A 17,000-nucleotide genomic window follows, 5' to 3' on the forward strand; every position below is an offset into this window, starting at 1 on the left:
GCTTTGTCATAGTTTGCCAGAGTTGCTATGACAAAGACCATAAGCTGGGGCCTAAACAACAGGAATTTATCGGCTTATGGTTTTGGAGGCTAGAAGTCCAACATCAGGGTGGCGGCAAGGCCCTGCTTTCTTCAAAGTCTGTAATGTTCTGGTGCTGGCAGTCCTCAGTCTATGGTGACCTCTCCCTCTATTTCTCTTTGGCTCCTCCTACTTCTGGCTTCTCTTTTTGTGCCCAATTTCCTTTGCTTATAGGACTTCAGCCCTAGTGGATTAAGGCCCACCCTCATTCCATTTGGCTACACCTTGGCTAATAATAAATATCGTCCAAGGTCTTACTTACAAGTGGGTTCACACTTGCAGGACCAGGGGTTAGGACCTGAATGTGTTTCTTTTTGGGGGGGGGCATCACAGTTAATAAATAGATCAATCAGTGGCCAAGTGGGGAGGATGGGGTGATAGAGAAAGTCATAAACCAGGCCTCCCAGGAATGACTGCATGGGCAGGAGGAAGGGAAGAAGTCTTCCCACTGAATCTCCACAAATAAGGGCATTTTGACAGGTGGAGGCTGGAGGAGGTGTGGTGTCACCTGGAAGATGGCAGGGCGGAGGAGTTGGTTGTTCTGGTCAGCAGGTGGGTAGGGTGCAGGCTGGTGGGGTGTAGGAAGGCTGCAGGGGCCTGTGGTGGGAGTGGAACTGAGTACATTAAGGGCATGGAGAGTAGCTGGCTGGAGGGGCAGGACTTGACTTGTTGGTTTGTACATATCTATGGGTGGTAAGTCGAGCCCAGGAGACCCAGAAAGGGTGCTCAGTTGGTCACCTCAGGAATGATGGGGTGGCTGGGCCTGGGGAGGGAGAGAAGGCCCCGGCCTGGGTAGCAGCCAGGAGGGGTGGGGAGCCATCTCTTTGGGAATCGAGGCCTTTTGAGAAGGGAGCATGGGCCATCATTACCATCTCTGCCTCGGTGCTCTCCAGGACCCTCCCTCCCCCTAGGACTAACCCTACACCCAAGGACTCTCTACTTTCTCATGACTCTCCCTGCCCCCAGGATCTACCCTGCACTCCAGGACCCTCTCTGCTCCCCAGGACCCTCCCCCTTCCTGGGAGGGAAGGCTTCTCAGTGTTGCAGCCAGATTCCTGTGATAGAACCCAGGGCCACCTTCCTACTAGCAGTATTGGAAGGTGGCGCCAAGCAGAATGGTGGCAGAAGGCCTGCTCAGGAGTCCTACCAGCTCAGACACCCACTGTGTTTGCTCTTAGGAAAGTCCTTTTTCCTCTGGGCCTTGGTCTCCCAATCTTTTTTTTTTTACATGCTGTATGGTGGGGGTCACATTTCATTCTTTTTCCGCGTAACTATCCCATTATTGTAGCACTAGTTATTGAATTTTTTTTTGTGGGGGAGGGAACTACATGGATCAGGAATTGAACCTGAGTCTCCTGCATGGCAAGTGAGAATTCTACCACTGAACTACCCTAGCATCTCCCAAATCTTTAAAGCAGGGGGCACAGTGTTCCTAAGGCCCTTCCTGGGGTAGATGCTACCCAGGTCTCCAGAACTGGTGCAGAGCCTAGTCCTTGGAGGGTCCTGGAAATGTGTGCCAGAAGGGAAAGAAAAGAAGGTGGGAGGGGAGGTGGAACTCCAGCAGGAACATCCCTAGTGAGGACTGAGGGAGGCAGCTAAGGAAAAAAGCCTGGGCCTGCCTGAGGCAAGCAGGAGCTCAGGCTTGGCAAACTAAGGGGGGATCTTGGGGTGAAGTGCCAGCCAAGGCACAGGGGCAGTTCCCCACTTGGGTTGTGGCATTTCGACTCTCCCACTGCCTTTTATCAGGTAGGTGGATAACCTCCCCTGCCTCAGTGTTCCTGTTTCCTAAAGTTATTGAGGGGATTGGTGAGGTGGCATGCTTAGAACAGAGCTTTCAGTGAACATCAGCCAATACTGAGGGAAATGGAGAGACAAAGGCTGAAGGGGAAGGCAGTGTCAAATAGGGGCCATTTGTTCTATTTCCTGGAGAGGAATTGAGGCTCAGAGACACAGAGGTCATGGCAGAGCCAAAATGCATTCCCAGGCTCTCTGATTTTTGTTTGGTGCCCTTATTTCATTCTGTAGGTTGTTTTTCACTTTCTTGATAATGTCCTTTGATGCTCAAAAGTTTGATGCTCAAAAGTTTTTATTTTGATGAAGTCAGTGTTATCATCTTTTCTTTTGTTGCTTGTGCTTTTGGTGTAAAATCTAAAAACACGTTGCTTGCTACAAGGTCCTGAAGATATTTCCCGAGGTTATCTTGTGTTTTATAATCCACTTGACTATCTGTAGATAGTGAGAGATAGGGGTCCACACTCATTCTTTTCCATGTGGATTTCCAGTTGTCACCATTTGTTGAGGACATTTTTCTTTTCACATTGAATGGACTTGGCACCCATGTCACAACCTACTTGGCTGTAAATATGGATTTATCTCTGGCCTCTCCATTTATTCCATTGATTTATAGGTCTATCCTTATGCCAGTACCATGTTGTTTTAACTACTGCAGGTTTGAAGTATTTTTGAAATCAGAAAGTGTGAGTCCTTCACCTTTGTTCTTTTCAAGATTGTTTTGGCTATTCAGGGCCCCTTGCAATTCCATGTGAATTTGAGGATCAGCTTTTCCATTTCTTCAAAAAAGGCTACTGGAATTTTGATAGTGATTGCATTAAATTTGTAAATTGTTTTAACAGTATTGTCATATTAACATTATTAAGTCTTTAAATCCATAGACACAGGGTGTCTTTCTCTCTCCTGATTGCTCTAGCTAGAACTTCCAGTATAATGGTGAATAACAGCAGTGACAGCAGACATCCTTGTCCTGTTCTTGATCTTAGGGGGAAAGAGTTCAATTTTTATCATTGAGTATGATATTGACTGTGGGATTTTCATAAATGCCTCTTATCATTTTGAGAAAGTTTCCTTCTATTTTTAGATTGCTGAGTCTTTTTTAAGCATGAAAGATGTTGGATTTTGTCAAATGCATTTCCTGTATTAATTGAGACAATCAGGTGGTTGTTTATCTTCATTCTACTAATGTGGTGTGTATTAGTTAGGGTTCTCTAGAGAAACAGAATCAGCAGGGAACACTTGCAAATATAAAATTTGTAAAAGTGTCTCACGTAACCGCAGGAACGCATAGTCCAAAATCCACAGGGCAGACTGTGAAGCCGACAACTCCAATGGAGGGTCTGGATGAACTCCACAGGAGAAGCTCACCAGCCAAAAGCAGGAATGGAACCTGTCTGCTCTGAATCCTCCTTAAAAGGCTTCCTGTGATTAGATTAAGCATTACTCATTGTAGAAGACACTCCCCTTTGGCTGATTACAAATGGAATCAGCTGTGGATGCAGCTGACGTGATCATGATCTAATTCTATGAAATGTCTTCATTGCAACAGACAGGGCAGCACTTGCCCAACCAGATAAACAGGTACCACAACTTGGTCAAGTTGACACATGTCCCTGACCGTGACAGTGGTGTATTTTACATCGATTGATTTTCTTATGTTGAACCATCCTTGAATTCTTGGAGTAAATCCCACTTTGTCATGCTTTGTAGTTCTTTTAATATACTGTTGGATTTGCCAGTATTTTGTTGAGGATTTTGGCATTAATATTTATAAAGGATGTTGGTCTGTAATTTTCTTTTCTTGTGCTGTATTTATCTGGCTTTGATATCAGGGTAATGCTGGCTTCATAGAATGAGTTAGGAAGTAATTCCTCCTCTTCTATTTTTTGGAAGAGTTTGAGAAGGATTGGTGTTAAATCTTATTTAAATGGCTGGTAGAATTCAGCCATGAAACTACCCAGTCCTGGACTCTTCTTTGTTGGGAGATTTTAAATTACTAATTTAATTTCTTTACTTGTTATAGGTCTGTTGATATCTTTGGTTTCTTCTTGCATCAGATTAGGTAGTTGTATTTTTTTTTTTTAAGGTAGTTGTATCTTTTTAAGAAGTTGTCCATTTCATCTAGGGTTTAAAATTTTCTGGCATGTAATTGTTCATAGTACCCTCTTATAACCCATTTTATTTGTATAAAGTTGGTGGTATTGTCCTCACTTTCATTCATAATTTTAGTGATTTGTGTCAGCTTTCTCTTTTTCCTTGTTAGTCTGACTAAAGGTTTTTCGATTTTATTGATCCTTAAGAAAAACAAACCAACTTTTGGTTTTGTTGATTCTATTGCTTTTCCCTTCTTTATTTCATTGATCTCTGCTCTAATCTCTATTATTTCCTGCCTTATACTAACTTTGGGTTTAGTTCACTTTTTTGTTCTAGTTTCCTTAGGCATGAAATTAGGTTACTGATTTGTAGTCTTTCTTCTTTTTTATGTAGGTACTTAGAGCTGTCCATTTCCCTATGAACACTGTCTTCATTGTATCCCATAACTTTTGGTATATTGTAGTTTTTTTTGGTCTTAAAATATCTCCTAATTTCCCTTGTGATTTCTTCTTTGACCCACTGTGTATTTAATAGTGAGTGTGTTATTTAATTTCCATGTTTGTGAATCTTCCAGTTGTCTTCTGTCATTGGTTTCTAGCATTATTCTTTTGTGGGCCAAGAAAATACTTTGTATGATTTCAATATTTCTAAATTTGTTAAGATTTGATTTGTAGCTTGACATATGGTCTTTCATACAAAATATTCCATGTGAACTTGAGTACAATGTTTGTTCTGCTGTTGGGTAGGGTATTCTATCTATGTCCATTAAATCTAATTGGTTAATAGTGTTGTTCAAGTCCTCTATTTCCTTATTGATCTTCTATTTCAATGCTCTATCAATTATTGAAACTATTGTTATAGAACTATATATTTATCATTTCAATTAGGTGAATTTTTGCTTCATATGTTTTGAGGACGTATTTCAAGGTGCATGTATGTTTATAATCATTATATTATCTTGCTGGATGACCCTTTTACCAATATATAATATCCTTCTTTGTGTCTTGAATTTTTTTAACTTAAATCTGTTTTGTCTGACAATAATATAGCCATTCTGGCTGTCTTTTAAATCTTTTTTTTCACTCTTACTTTCAACCTTGTTGTGTCTTTGTACCTTAAGTAAGTCTCTTATTAACAGCATATAGATGGTTCACACCTTTACATTCAATCTCCCAATCTCTGCCTTTAAATAGGGGAGTTTAATCCACTGACATCTAAGGTAATACTTCATGGAAATATTACCTGAGAGGGAAGGATTTACCTCTGTAATTTAGGTATTTGTTTTTTGTATATCTTGCATGGTTTTGGTTCCTTGATTAAATCATGGCTGCTTTTTAATATTTATTGTTTTTTTTGTAGTGTATCATTTTGATTCCCTTCTTTCCTTTTCTCTATGTTTTTAGTTATTTTTTTAGTGGTTACCATTATAATAACAATATCTTAAACTAATAACAACCTAGTTGACTAGTAGCAATCTAGTTTCAGTAGTATACAAACTCTCTCCTCTTATATATCTCTGCTTTTCCCTCTTTATATTGGTTTTTTTTTTGGTCTCAGATTGTATTTTTATACACTGTCTGACATTAACATAGTTAACCTAGAATGAAAACATTATTTTACAGATAATGCATGGAGGGGGAAAAGTAGTTACCAACCAAAAGTACAACCATATGGGATTTTGTATTCATCTATGTAGTTACCTTTACAAATGCTCATTATTTCTTCTCATGGCTTTGACTTATTGTCTAGTGTTCTTTCAGCTTTAACAACTCCTTGCAGTATTTCTAATAGGGCTGGTCTTCTGGTAATGAACTCTTTCAGCCTTTGTTTATTTGTAAATGTCTTAATTTCTACTTCCATTTGAAAGATAATTTTGCCGTCTGTACAGTTTTTCTTGAGAGTTTTTTTCTTAATGGGCTTTAAATATGTCATCCTACTGTCTTCTGATCCCTATGGTTTCTGATGAGAAATGCATTGTTAATCCTATTGGGGATCCTTTGTATGTGACAAGTCACTTTCCTCTTGTTGCTTCCAAAATCCTCCCTCTGTATTTGGATTTTGACAGTTTTGCTATACTGTGTCTTGTAGCTCTTTTAGGATCTGTTGTGCTGGGAGTTTGTTGAACTTCCTGGATATGTACATTCATGTGTTTCATCAGTTTTGGGAAGTTTTCAGCCATTAGTTCTTCAGATACTTTTTTCTGCTGCTTTCTCATTCTTGACCTTCTGGGACTACCCTGATGTACATTGATACACTTGATGATGTCCCACAAATGGCTCTGTTTCTTCTTCTTCATTCTTTTTTCTTTCTGCTCTTCACATAGGATAATTTCAATAGTCTTGTCTTCAAGTTCACAGATCCTTTCTTCTTCCTGTTCAATTTTGCTGTTGAATCCATCTGATTTTTGTTTTCATTTATATTACTGAAGTTTGCATTTCCAAACAGCTCCAGTTTTGTTTCTTTTTATAATTTCCATCTCTTTGTTTTGTTCAGACAACTTTTTAAAAAAATTTCCTTTTGTTCTTTGTATATGGATTCCATTAGCTCATTGAACATATTTAAGACAGTTGTTTTAAGGTCTTTGACTAATTATTTCAATGTATGATCTTCCTCAGGAATGGTTTCTGGCATGTTTTTTTTTCCTGTCAGTGAGCCATACTTCTCTATTTTTGTGTGTTTTGTAACTTTTGTTGAGAACTTGACATTTTGAGTATTATGTTGCTAACTCTGGAAATCTAGTTCTCCTACTTCTCTGGGGTTGCGAGGTTTTATGTTTTGCTTTTTGTTGTTGTTATTGAGGACTGGAGCAATCAATGTATGACTTTTACAAACTATTTTTTGCTTGAATGGGAAGGAAGGAGATAAGAGGGAAAAAAGGCACGTTCTTTTTAATACTTCACTGACACTTTTACCTAAGGGGGGTTGAATAATGGCCAACCTCAGACTATCCTCCTGGTGATCTGAAGTGGCTGATCAAAAGCAATGATCAGTGATCAGACTACATAGCCCTGGACTTTGGAGAACTAGGTACTTATAGCCCTCCTGGCACCAACAAACTGCCATGTAGTTGGGGAATAGGGGAAGGTAGCCAATCCATGGAGGGTGAAATTCACTGATATTGATGGTTAGTTACCAGCCTCTTCCTCCAGCTCTTTCCTGGATGCTGCATAGTGTTTCACTAAACTCCAGAGTTACAAAGTAGTTGATTCAGACAGTTCCTGCCAGTTCAACAGTTGTTTTGTTGGAGAGTATAGTAGTTTGAAACTGTGTGTAACCCAGAAAAACATGTTCTTAAATTTAATTTATTCTTATGGGTGTGAACCCACTGTAAGTAGGACCTTTTGATGAGCTTCTTCAGTTAAGATGTGACCCGTTCCACCCCAATCAGAATAGGTATTAATCCTATTACTGAAGTCCTTTATAAGAGAATGAAATTCAGACACACAGAGAGAAAGTCACAGAAGCAAGAAGCTGAAATCAACAAAACCCAGAAGAGAGGGGCGAGACCAGCATATGCTGCTGTGTGTCTTTCCATGTGACAGAGAAATCAAGGATTGGCAGCAGCCCCTCCCTAATGCCACAGTCATCAGTGAGAAAACGTTGTCTTGATGATGCCTTGATGTGAACTTTTTCCCAGCTCCAAACTGTGAGTAAATAAATTATCATTGTTTAAACTCACCGATTGCATGGTATTTGCTTAAGCAGCCTAGGAAACTAAAGCAGAGGGACTAATTCCTGGAGCTTCCTATTTCACCATCTTCCTACAATCGTCTATCATGGCTTTTGTAGTATATTCACTGAGTTTTGAAGCCATTACCACAACCTTATAGAACATTTCATCACTCCAAAAAGAAACCCCATACTCATTAGGAATCACTCTTCATCCCTCCCCTCTCTCCAATCCTAGGCAACTACTAACCTAGTTTCTGACTATATAGATTTTCCTTTTCTGGACATAAATAAAATAAACAAAAACTATATGGGGTTTTTCTTGTGACTTACGTCTTTCTCTTAGCATAAGGCTTACAAGATACATTCATGTTGTACTTCATTCTTTCTGTGGCCAATAATATTCTACTGTATGGATATGCCACACTTTGCTCCTCCATTCGTCTGTTGATGAACACTTAGGTTGTTTTCACTTTTGATTATGTGAGTAGAGCTGCTGTGAACATTCACGTACATGTTTTTGCATGGCCATAAGTGGTATACATCTAGAAGTAGAATTGCAGGTTCACATAATATCTCTATGCCTAACGTTTTGAGGAACTGCCAGGCTGTTTTTCTGTGTGGTTATGTCATTTTACATTCCCACCAAATTTAAATACTATTTATATAAATTCATATATGAAGCAGTATATGAGGTTACAGTTTCTCCACATCCTTGGTACCACTTGTTATTGTCCCTCCTTTTGCTTATGGCCGTGCTAGTGAGTGTGAAGTAATATTGCATTATGGTTTTGATCTCCATTTCCCTAATAGTTCATGATGTTGAACATCTTTTCATGTGCCTATTGGCCATTTGTATATCTTTTTGGAGAAATGTCTATTCAGATGCCTTGTTCATTTAAATAGCCTCTTAGGCTATTTAACTCTTTATTATGGAGTTGTAAGGGCTATTTATATTTCCTGGATAAAAGTCCCTTATCAGACAAATGATTTGCAACTATTTTCTCCCATTCTGTGGTCCTCTTTTAATTTTCTTGATGATTTACCTTGAAGCACAAAAATGTAATATTTTGATGCAGTCTAACTTATCTGTTTTTGTTTTGTTGCTTGTGCTTTTGGTGTTATATATAAGGAGGCTTTGCCTTACATAAAGCCATGGAGATTTATTCCGATATTTTCTTCTAAGAGTTCTATAGTTGAACTCTTACATTTAGGTCTGTGTTCCATTTTGAGCTTATTTTTGTGTATGGTGTTAGTATGGGGTCCAACTCTGATCTTTTGCTTGTGTATATCCAGTTATCCCAGTATAATTTGTTGAAAAGACATTCTTTCTCTAAAAAATTATTAGAAATCAATTGATCATTATTTGTTAGGGTTTATTCCTGGACTCTCAGTTCTGTTCCCTTGATCTCCATGTCTGTCCTTATGCCAGTACCACACAGTGTTGATTATGTTAGCTTTTAGTAACTCTTAAAATTGTGATGTGTTAGTCCTCCCACTTTGTTCTTTTTCAAGACTGTTTTGGCTATTTTGGGTCCCTTGCATGTTCATATGAATCTTAGGATTAATTTGTCAATTTCTTCAAGGGGCAGGTTGGAATTTTGATAAAGATTGCACTGAAGCTGCAGATCAATTTGGGGAGCATTACCATTGTAACAATATTAAATCTTCTTATCCATGAACATAGTATGTCTTACCATTTATTTAGTTTTTTAATTTCTTTCAACAATGTTGTACAGTTTTCAGAGTTCAAGTTTTGCACCTTTTTGTTACATTTATCCCTTGGAATTTATTATTTTTCATTTTTACTTTATTGTAATTGGAATTGTTTCCTTAATTTCATTTTCAGATTGTTTATTGCTAGTGTATAGCAATAGAATTTAGTTTCCTATATTGATCTTGTACCCTGTAATCTTGCTGAACTCATTAGTGCCAATCATTTTTAGTGCATTCCATATAGAAAGTCATGACATCTGCAAATAGAGATAGTTTTACTTCTTCATTGACAAGGTAGGTGCCTTTTGTTTCTTGTTCTTGCCTAATTCTCCTGGTTATATCCGCAAATACAGTGTTGAATAGATAGTAAAAGAAAACATCCTTTTCTTATTTCTAATCATGGGGGAAAGACATTAAGTCTTTCACCATTAAGTATGATGTCAGCTGTGGTTTCTTTGTAGATGTCCTTTATTAAGTTTTCTTCTATTCTTAGTTTGTTGAGTATTTTTATTATGAATCTGTGCTGGATTTTGTCAGATGTTTTTTTCTCACCTATTGATATTATCATGTGTTTTTTTCCCTTGATTCAGTTATATGGTATATTAAGTTATTTGTTTTTCAAATGTTATACTAGCCTTGCATTTCTGGCATAATTCCCAACTGGTCATTGTGTGTAATCCTTTTTATATGTTGAATATAGTTTGCCAGTATTTTTGTTTTGTTTTGTTTATTTATTTAGTGTTTGCCATATTTTGTTAGGGATTTTTGCATCTGTATTCATGTATTCAGACTCTGGTATGTAGTAGTCTTGTGAAGTATTTATCTGTTTTTGGTAGCAGTGTAATACTGGCTTCATCTAATGAGTTGGGAAATGTTCCCTGCTCTTCTATTTTCTGGAAAAGTTTGTGAAAGATTTCTAGTTCTTTAAATGTTTGGTAGAATTCACCAGTGAAGTTATCTGGACCTGAGCTGCTCTATGTGGGTTTTGAAAAATTACTATTTCAATTTCTTTACTTGTGATGTCTGTTCAGATTTTCTGTTTCTTCTTGAGTCAGTTTCAGTAGTTTGTGTCTTACTGGGAATTCATCCATTTCATCTAATTAAGGTTATCTAATTTGTATTTAATTTATTCTTCTATTCACTTTTATGATATAACCTCTAAGGCTCCCAACTGAAAGCTTGGAAAACTTAGTAGATCCCCTCCTTGGCAAACCCTATCCTCCTATTTTTGTTCTTCCTAGATTGTTGAGACCGCTGAAAGGTTTTCTCAGCAAATCAGCTTCTTAGTAGTTGCCAATGAATCACTAAATGCCTGTTAAAGCTCCTGTATTTGGGTAGTTCTGCCTTTGCTTCAGGCTTGAAAAGTTTAAGGTATAAAGGCTCTAAAAGCTCTGGATCACTGCTAATGGTCTGTTCCCAGGAAGACTGATAGTACTTAGGGACAGCTGTGATGCTGAATATTTTGGGGGGGGGGGGGCGGTTTCCATTAGTGGTCCAGAATATCCTGGTGCAATAATGTTTTCTGGATTTGGAGGGCTTCGTGGTTCTAGGTGTTGGGAGAAGTCGACAGGTCTTGTTGTGAACCACCTTCCAAGTTGCTTCCATCCAGTTTTCCATTCTGCATAGCAATATTGTGATTCATTTGTGCTTTAGATTCATACTGGAAAATTTCAAATGTGTATTTGTCAGATCATCTTTGAAGCATCTTAAATAGTCTGGCACCGTGGTTACTGAGATGGGATAATTCTTTCAACATGATGTCTCTGGGTATGCTCACCTTGTTGCCCAGATTGATACCGTCTACATCTTCACTTGAGAAAGGCCAATGAAGTTCAGGGTTTCTCTTTCAACTGAAAATGCACTTGGTGAACATGCCGATGTATGCTAGCTTTCTCTCCAGGCTTCTTGTTTCATGAAGCAACCACCCGGGGCATTTTCCTTCTTCATCTGCAAAGGTCTCTGGCTGTGTGGACTCCCACGGTTCTTGTGTCCCTCAATGTAGTATTTCATATAAGAAGATCTGTTAGGAATAAGTTCTCTCAGTTTTTGTTTCTGTGAGAATTTCTTCATTTCATCTTCATTTTTGAAAGATAGTTTTGCTGGATGTAAGACTCCTGGTTGACAGCTTTTTCCTTTTAGTACTTTGAAAGCACCACTTTTTGGCCTCTGTTGTTTATGATGAGGAGTCTCAGTCATATTGGGATTCCCTTGTATGAATCTTTTTTCTCTTGCTGTTTTCAAGATTTTTTTTCCTTTGTTTTAAACTATGATATGTATGCGCATGGATCTGTTTCTTTTTTATACTACTTGGAGTTTGTGGAGATTCTTGGATGTTGTAGTAGTTAGGTTCAGGTGTCAACTTGGCCAGATGATAGTGCCCAGTTGTTCTCCTGCTGCGGACTTAAATCAATCATCAGCATATGAATTTCATCTATGGCTGATTACATCTATGGTAGGCTAAGAGAAGTGCCTTCTGCAATGAGTGAGGCTTAAAAGGAGAGCTCAGAAGAGAGAGAAAATAGCTTAGATAGCTCCAGGAAGCTCAGCACTGCCCAGCAGAATGCAGCTCAGAGCTCAGAGCCAGCTCAGACCCAGAAGTTGGAGATGCAAAAAGGAATTGCCCTGGTGAAAGCCATTTGAAACCAGAAGCTGGGAGAGAAGCCCAGTAGATGTTTCCATGTGCCTTTCATGTGACAGAGGAACTCAAATGAAAGTTACCTGCCTTTCCTTTGAAGAACTGTAAATTTGTAACTAAATAAATCCCTTTTATAAAAATCAGTCCATTTCTGGTGTATTGCATTCCTGCAACATTAGCAAACTTAAAGAGATGTGTAGATTAACATTTGTCATCAAATTATAGAAGTTCTCAGTCATTAATTTTTCAAATATTTTTTTTCTCCTTTCTCTCCTCTCTTTCTGATACTCTCATTATATGTATGTTTGTGTGCTTAATGCTGTCCCACATTTCTCTGAGGTTCTGTTCATTTTTCTTCATTCTTTTTCCTTTCTGTTCTTATTGCATAACCTCTACTGATCTACCTTCAAGCTTGGTGTGTCTTTCTTCTGCCAACTTAAATCACTGTTCAGTCCCTGTAGTGAATTTTTAATTCAGTTGTTGTACTTTTCAACTCCAGACTTCAATTAAAGCAATTTCTAGGGTGGTGTGATGGTGGCTCAGTGGCAGAATTCTCACCTGCCATGCCAGAGACCTGGGTTCATTTCCCGGTGCCTGCCCATGTAAAAAACGAAAAGCAAAAACAATTTCTAGCTCTTAACTTTCTCTATTTGAAGAGACATTGTTATCATACCTTCTTTAAACATAATTTCCTTTAGTTTTGAGTATAAATTATAAATATATATTATATAATATGTATATAAATATATATTATATAATTTATATTATATTTTGCTAACTCTAACATCTGGACCCCATCAAAAGTGATTTCTGTTGCCTGATTTTTCCCCTTTGATTGCATCATGCTTTCCTGTTTGCATGTCATAGTTTTTTGTTGAGAATTGAACATTTTAGATAATATATTGTAGCATCTCTGAATACTCATTCTACCAGGAAACTTGTTGTTGTTGTTTTATTTGGTTACTGACTTGACTGAACTAAGTCTGTGACATCTGTTTTCCCCATAGTGTGCAGTCTCTGATGCCCCTGCTCAGAGTTTTTTTTTTTTTTTAAATATTTTAGTCTGAATTCCTAGGGATCACCTGAGTCAGCATAAACCACTTGTCAAAGGTTGAGCATAAGCCCCTTAATTTTTTGGATTTTCATCCTATATTGTAGTGTGTGTGCAGAGCTTGGAGACTGCTTTCACAGTCAGCAAGTACAGTTTTGCTCCATATTCAGCCAGGCTCTAGTAGCTTGGAAGTCCCTTTTCAGTTGCTCTTGAGAAGGCACAGCATTGGATATATGCATAGAATTTCGAATCACTAGGGATGAGTGTCATTTTATTTTTAAGTCAGGCAGGCTTCCTAAGACTCTGCCCTGGATGAGGGCAGGTTATTGTGTACTCACGTTATAATAGAAGTTGTGCTTTAGCCCCTTGAGCTAGGGGGGCTTCCACCTCTTGCTAATGTACCTAAGTTTGGATTGGGGAAAGCTTTTAAGTATTCACCAAAACCTGCTCTGATTGCCCCTGAGTGGGTTCATACTAGTACATGTTCACAGCTGTTGGGACTACCAGGCATGAGTTGATCCCAGGACTGTTCTTTGTTGCTTCTTTCCTTGGTTTTCTGTATTGAACTTCAGTCTGGTCTGTCATTTCATCTGTTGCTGTTTGTATCATGGGGATACCAGCTCTTAAATGCTCATTACCAAAATCTCCATTGTTTTGGACAACACCCATTGTGTATCTGTAGAGAATTAAACTCCCCATAATTGCTGCAGAGAGGAAGGCATTGCTCATAAGGGGTATGGCATTGAAATCACTTTGTTTTTCTCAAATCTCCTTGGCAGTCCTTATTATCTGGAGAACATGGCTGGACATTCTCTCTTCCTGTGAAAGATGGAGGCCATCTGTACAGTGACAAGTGTACTGGGTTCTGGTTCCCACAATTAAACTCACAGAGGCTGCTCAATGCCTAAGGAACCCAAACATGGACCATACCTGGGTAAGGCAGGATAGGGTTTGAGAAGGCAGGCTGTCAGGCTGGGTGCCCTTGGAGCTGCCTCCCAGGTGCTAGATGACATCATTCTAAGGACACCATTCAGATGACTGTTGGCCTAGGAGGCCGGCCCCAAATCCTGGAGAGACATGACATCCTCTTTCTTCCTTCCTGCCCTGGCCTGGTTGGACCCATACCCCTCCCTGTAGGTACATAGAGGGATGCTCTCTGCCAGAGGCTGAGGGTCATGACAAGACGTAGCAAGGCTGCCACTGTCAGGCTGTGGTGTTCTGGATAAGTGATGTGCCCTCTCTGATCCTTGGTTTTCTCCCTAGTAAAGCAGGAAGAATAGCACCCTTTTTGGAGGTAGTTTTTGAACCAAATGGGTCTGTCTTTGTGGAACTCCTAGCAGAGCAACTACACAAACGTAGGTGCCCAGTAGATGGTGGGTGGTGTCACTGTCCTCTAGAGTGCTGGTGCCCAGCTGGGCCTTGGTGAATTTCAGGATCAAAGGAAGGTACAGTGCAGACCTGGGTATGGAGCGTGCTAGCTTGCTATGGGGATAAAGTCCCTCCCAAAGTCCTGCCCACTCCCAGGAGAGTGGAGGGTCAGGGATGAGTAGTGCTGGGCTACCAGCTGTCCCTCTGTCCTTCTGGAGCCGTCATTTCCTTTGTCCATGGCTCACTGATGCTTCAACTTCTAAAATCCTGCAGTTCTTCTTTTCTTCCTGATGCTGACAGTTCAGAGTAGCCACCGTCACTGGGAACCTTCACTAAGTAAATCCTGGTATGGGAGCTCAGTGCCAGCCCCAGACTGGAGTGAGGGGGGAGGGGGAAGGGATTCAGTTCATCCTTGCCCTGGGGGAAAGAGGCGATCTCACAGTGTAACTAGATGAGAAAGGGAATACAGAGAGAATCAATTCAGGGGAGTGAGGGCAGATGAGCAGCAGGTGGAGGAACCAGTGCAAGAGCAGGTGGAGGAGGCAGTGGAGGAACTGGTGGAGGAGCTGGCTTTACCCTGGAAGAATGAGGGGCACATTATTGGCAGAGGATACAGGGCCAGCCCCAGCAAGAGCAGCAGGAAAGCTCCCAATACATATGGGGAACGTGGAGTAATTCATTTTGGCTGGGGTACAGGATGAGAGATGGGGAAAAGTGTGGGGGGTGGGGGATGAGCCAGGAGGGACTTAGCAGTTGTGTGGGAAGAGACCAGGACACAGGTGACTGCTAAGAAGCTGTGTGATCCTTGGCAAGACACTTAACCTCTCTGAACATCAATATCTGCTCTGTTTCATGGGGATTTAAGGCCCCTTTGACAGAGAGAGATAGATATATATAGAGAGAGGGACAGAGAGAGAGAAAGAGAGAGAGAGAGCAGAGAGACAGAGAAAGAGAGAGAGAGAGAGACAAAGAGAGAGAGAGAGACAGAGAGAGAGAGACAGAGAGAGAGAGACAGAGAGAGAGAGACGGGGGGGGGCGGGGATGGCAGATGCCAGGGCCCTCCAGGGGCCCAGGGAAGATGAAACCATAAGCAGAAGTAGGAGCTCAAGGTGCAAAGCAGGAGTCGGGAAGAGGGGCAGAAGGAGAATTGGAGCTGGGTGTTTCCCACCCCAGGGACCTTTTTGCCCGGGGAGTGTGGCTGGATCCTCAGGTGTTTGCCTGCTCACTCGCACTACCTCAGCAACCTCCCATTCCTGAAGTCGGCTGACCCCTGTCCTAGCCTGGGACGCTGACGTGGGTACCTGCACAAAAGCACATTCCTCCCGTCCATGACCTGCCTGCCTACCATCAGGTAAGTGCAAGTTCGCTTGGGTGAGCTGTGCATTTCCTGACCTCCCCAGCCTCTTTCTCATGTTTTGCTGGGGCCATGGCATAGACTGGCCATCCCCTGGATTTGCTGTGGTCATCCAAGATCCCAGAGTCTCATTTTCCTTATGCCTTCAGTGAACTGCATGTGTTCTTGAGGTTGGTGAGGCCTCCTGACCTCCCAGTCCCTGCTCACCCTGTTTGATGATACCCTCTGCCTTCAGTCATTTTCTTACATCCCCCAGGATTCCTGTGTCTTATTCTTGTCCTGGATGGTGGGCTTCCCGAAGACAGGGATCAAATCCTGTCCTTCTCCTTTCCTCCAAGTGCTGAGCCCAGCTCTGGACATAGCAGACATAAACAGCAAGTGCTCAGTATGTTTTCCAGACATTTGAATGAGAAATTCCAGAGTTGGGTGGCTCTGTGGTGTCAGAAGATCCTGAACCCTATAGCATGTGGATGCTTAGGTAGGGTCCACACACCTGGGAGGCTCCATAGGGTGACATGAGTGCTCCAAGGTGCTGCAGCTTCCCAGCAGGACAGAAGCATCTCCAAGATGAAGTTAGGTGAGACCTCCTGAGTTCTCTGATAAGCTAGCTTCAAGTAGACAGGTGAAACGGTATGAGGACACTTCAGATAGAAGAAGCAACATCTGTGTTCTCGAGAGATGTCTCACTGACCTGTGCCTGTGTTCTCCCTCTGTGAGGGAGGGTGTCAGTGCCTTCTTGGAATTGCCCAACCAGCCTTTGTCCTCAGCACCTGCTAATGTGGAATAAGGCAGATGTTTGGGTTTCCCACCTGCTAAAACAAATACCATACAATGGGTTGGCTTAAACAATGGGAACTTATTGGTTTATGGTTTTGAGGATAGGAGAAGTACAAAATCGAGGTGTTAGCAAGGTGATGCTTTCTCTGCAATCACTATTACATTCTGGATCTGGTGACCATCGATACTTGGTCTCTGTCTTTCCCATCATGTGGCAGTGCACATGGCAGTGTCTTCTTTCTGTTCTGGGTCCTGTTGAGTTCCACCTTCTGGGTGCTCCCTGTGGCTTTCTCTCTGTGGCCTTCTTTATAAGGCCTCCAGTAATAACATGAAGACCCACCCTGATTTAGGTGGGCCACACACATAAAATGTCCTACTTAAAATGGGTTCATATCCACAGGACCAGGGGTTAGGATGTGAACATGCCTTTTGTGTTTTTTTTTTAGTTCGCTATCTGCTGAAACAAA

General features: G+C 40.8%; 1 protein-coding gene and 1 pseudogene across 2 annotated transcripts in view; one reads left to right on the forward strand and one right to left on the reverse strand.

Annotated features, from left to right (window-relative positions):
* The window catches only part of RAMP3 (receptor activity modifying protein 3), a 47,489-nt gene that overhangs the window by 3,584 nt on the left and 26,905 nt on the right, over window positions 1-17,000 (forward strand). The gene's annotated exons all lie outside the window — the stretch shown is intronic.
* The window catches only part of LOC143678392 (myozenin-2-like), a 36,227-nt pseudogene that overhangs the window by 3,341 nt on the left and 15,886 nt on the right, over window positions 1-17,000 (reverse strand).

This window comes from Tamandua tetradactyla, chromosome 1 (assembly GCF_023851605.1).
Source record: "Tamandua tetradactyla isolate mTamTet1 chromosome 1, mTamTet1.pri, whole genome shotgun sequence".
Classification (NCBI taxonomy): Eukaryota; Metazoa; Chordata; class Mammalia; order Pilosa; family Myrmecophagidae; genus Tamandua; species Tamandua tetradactyla.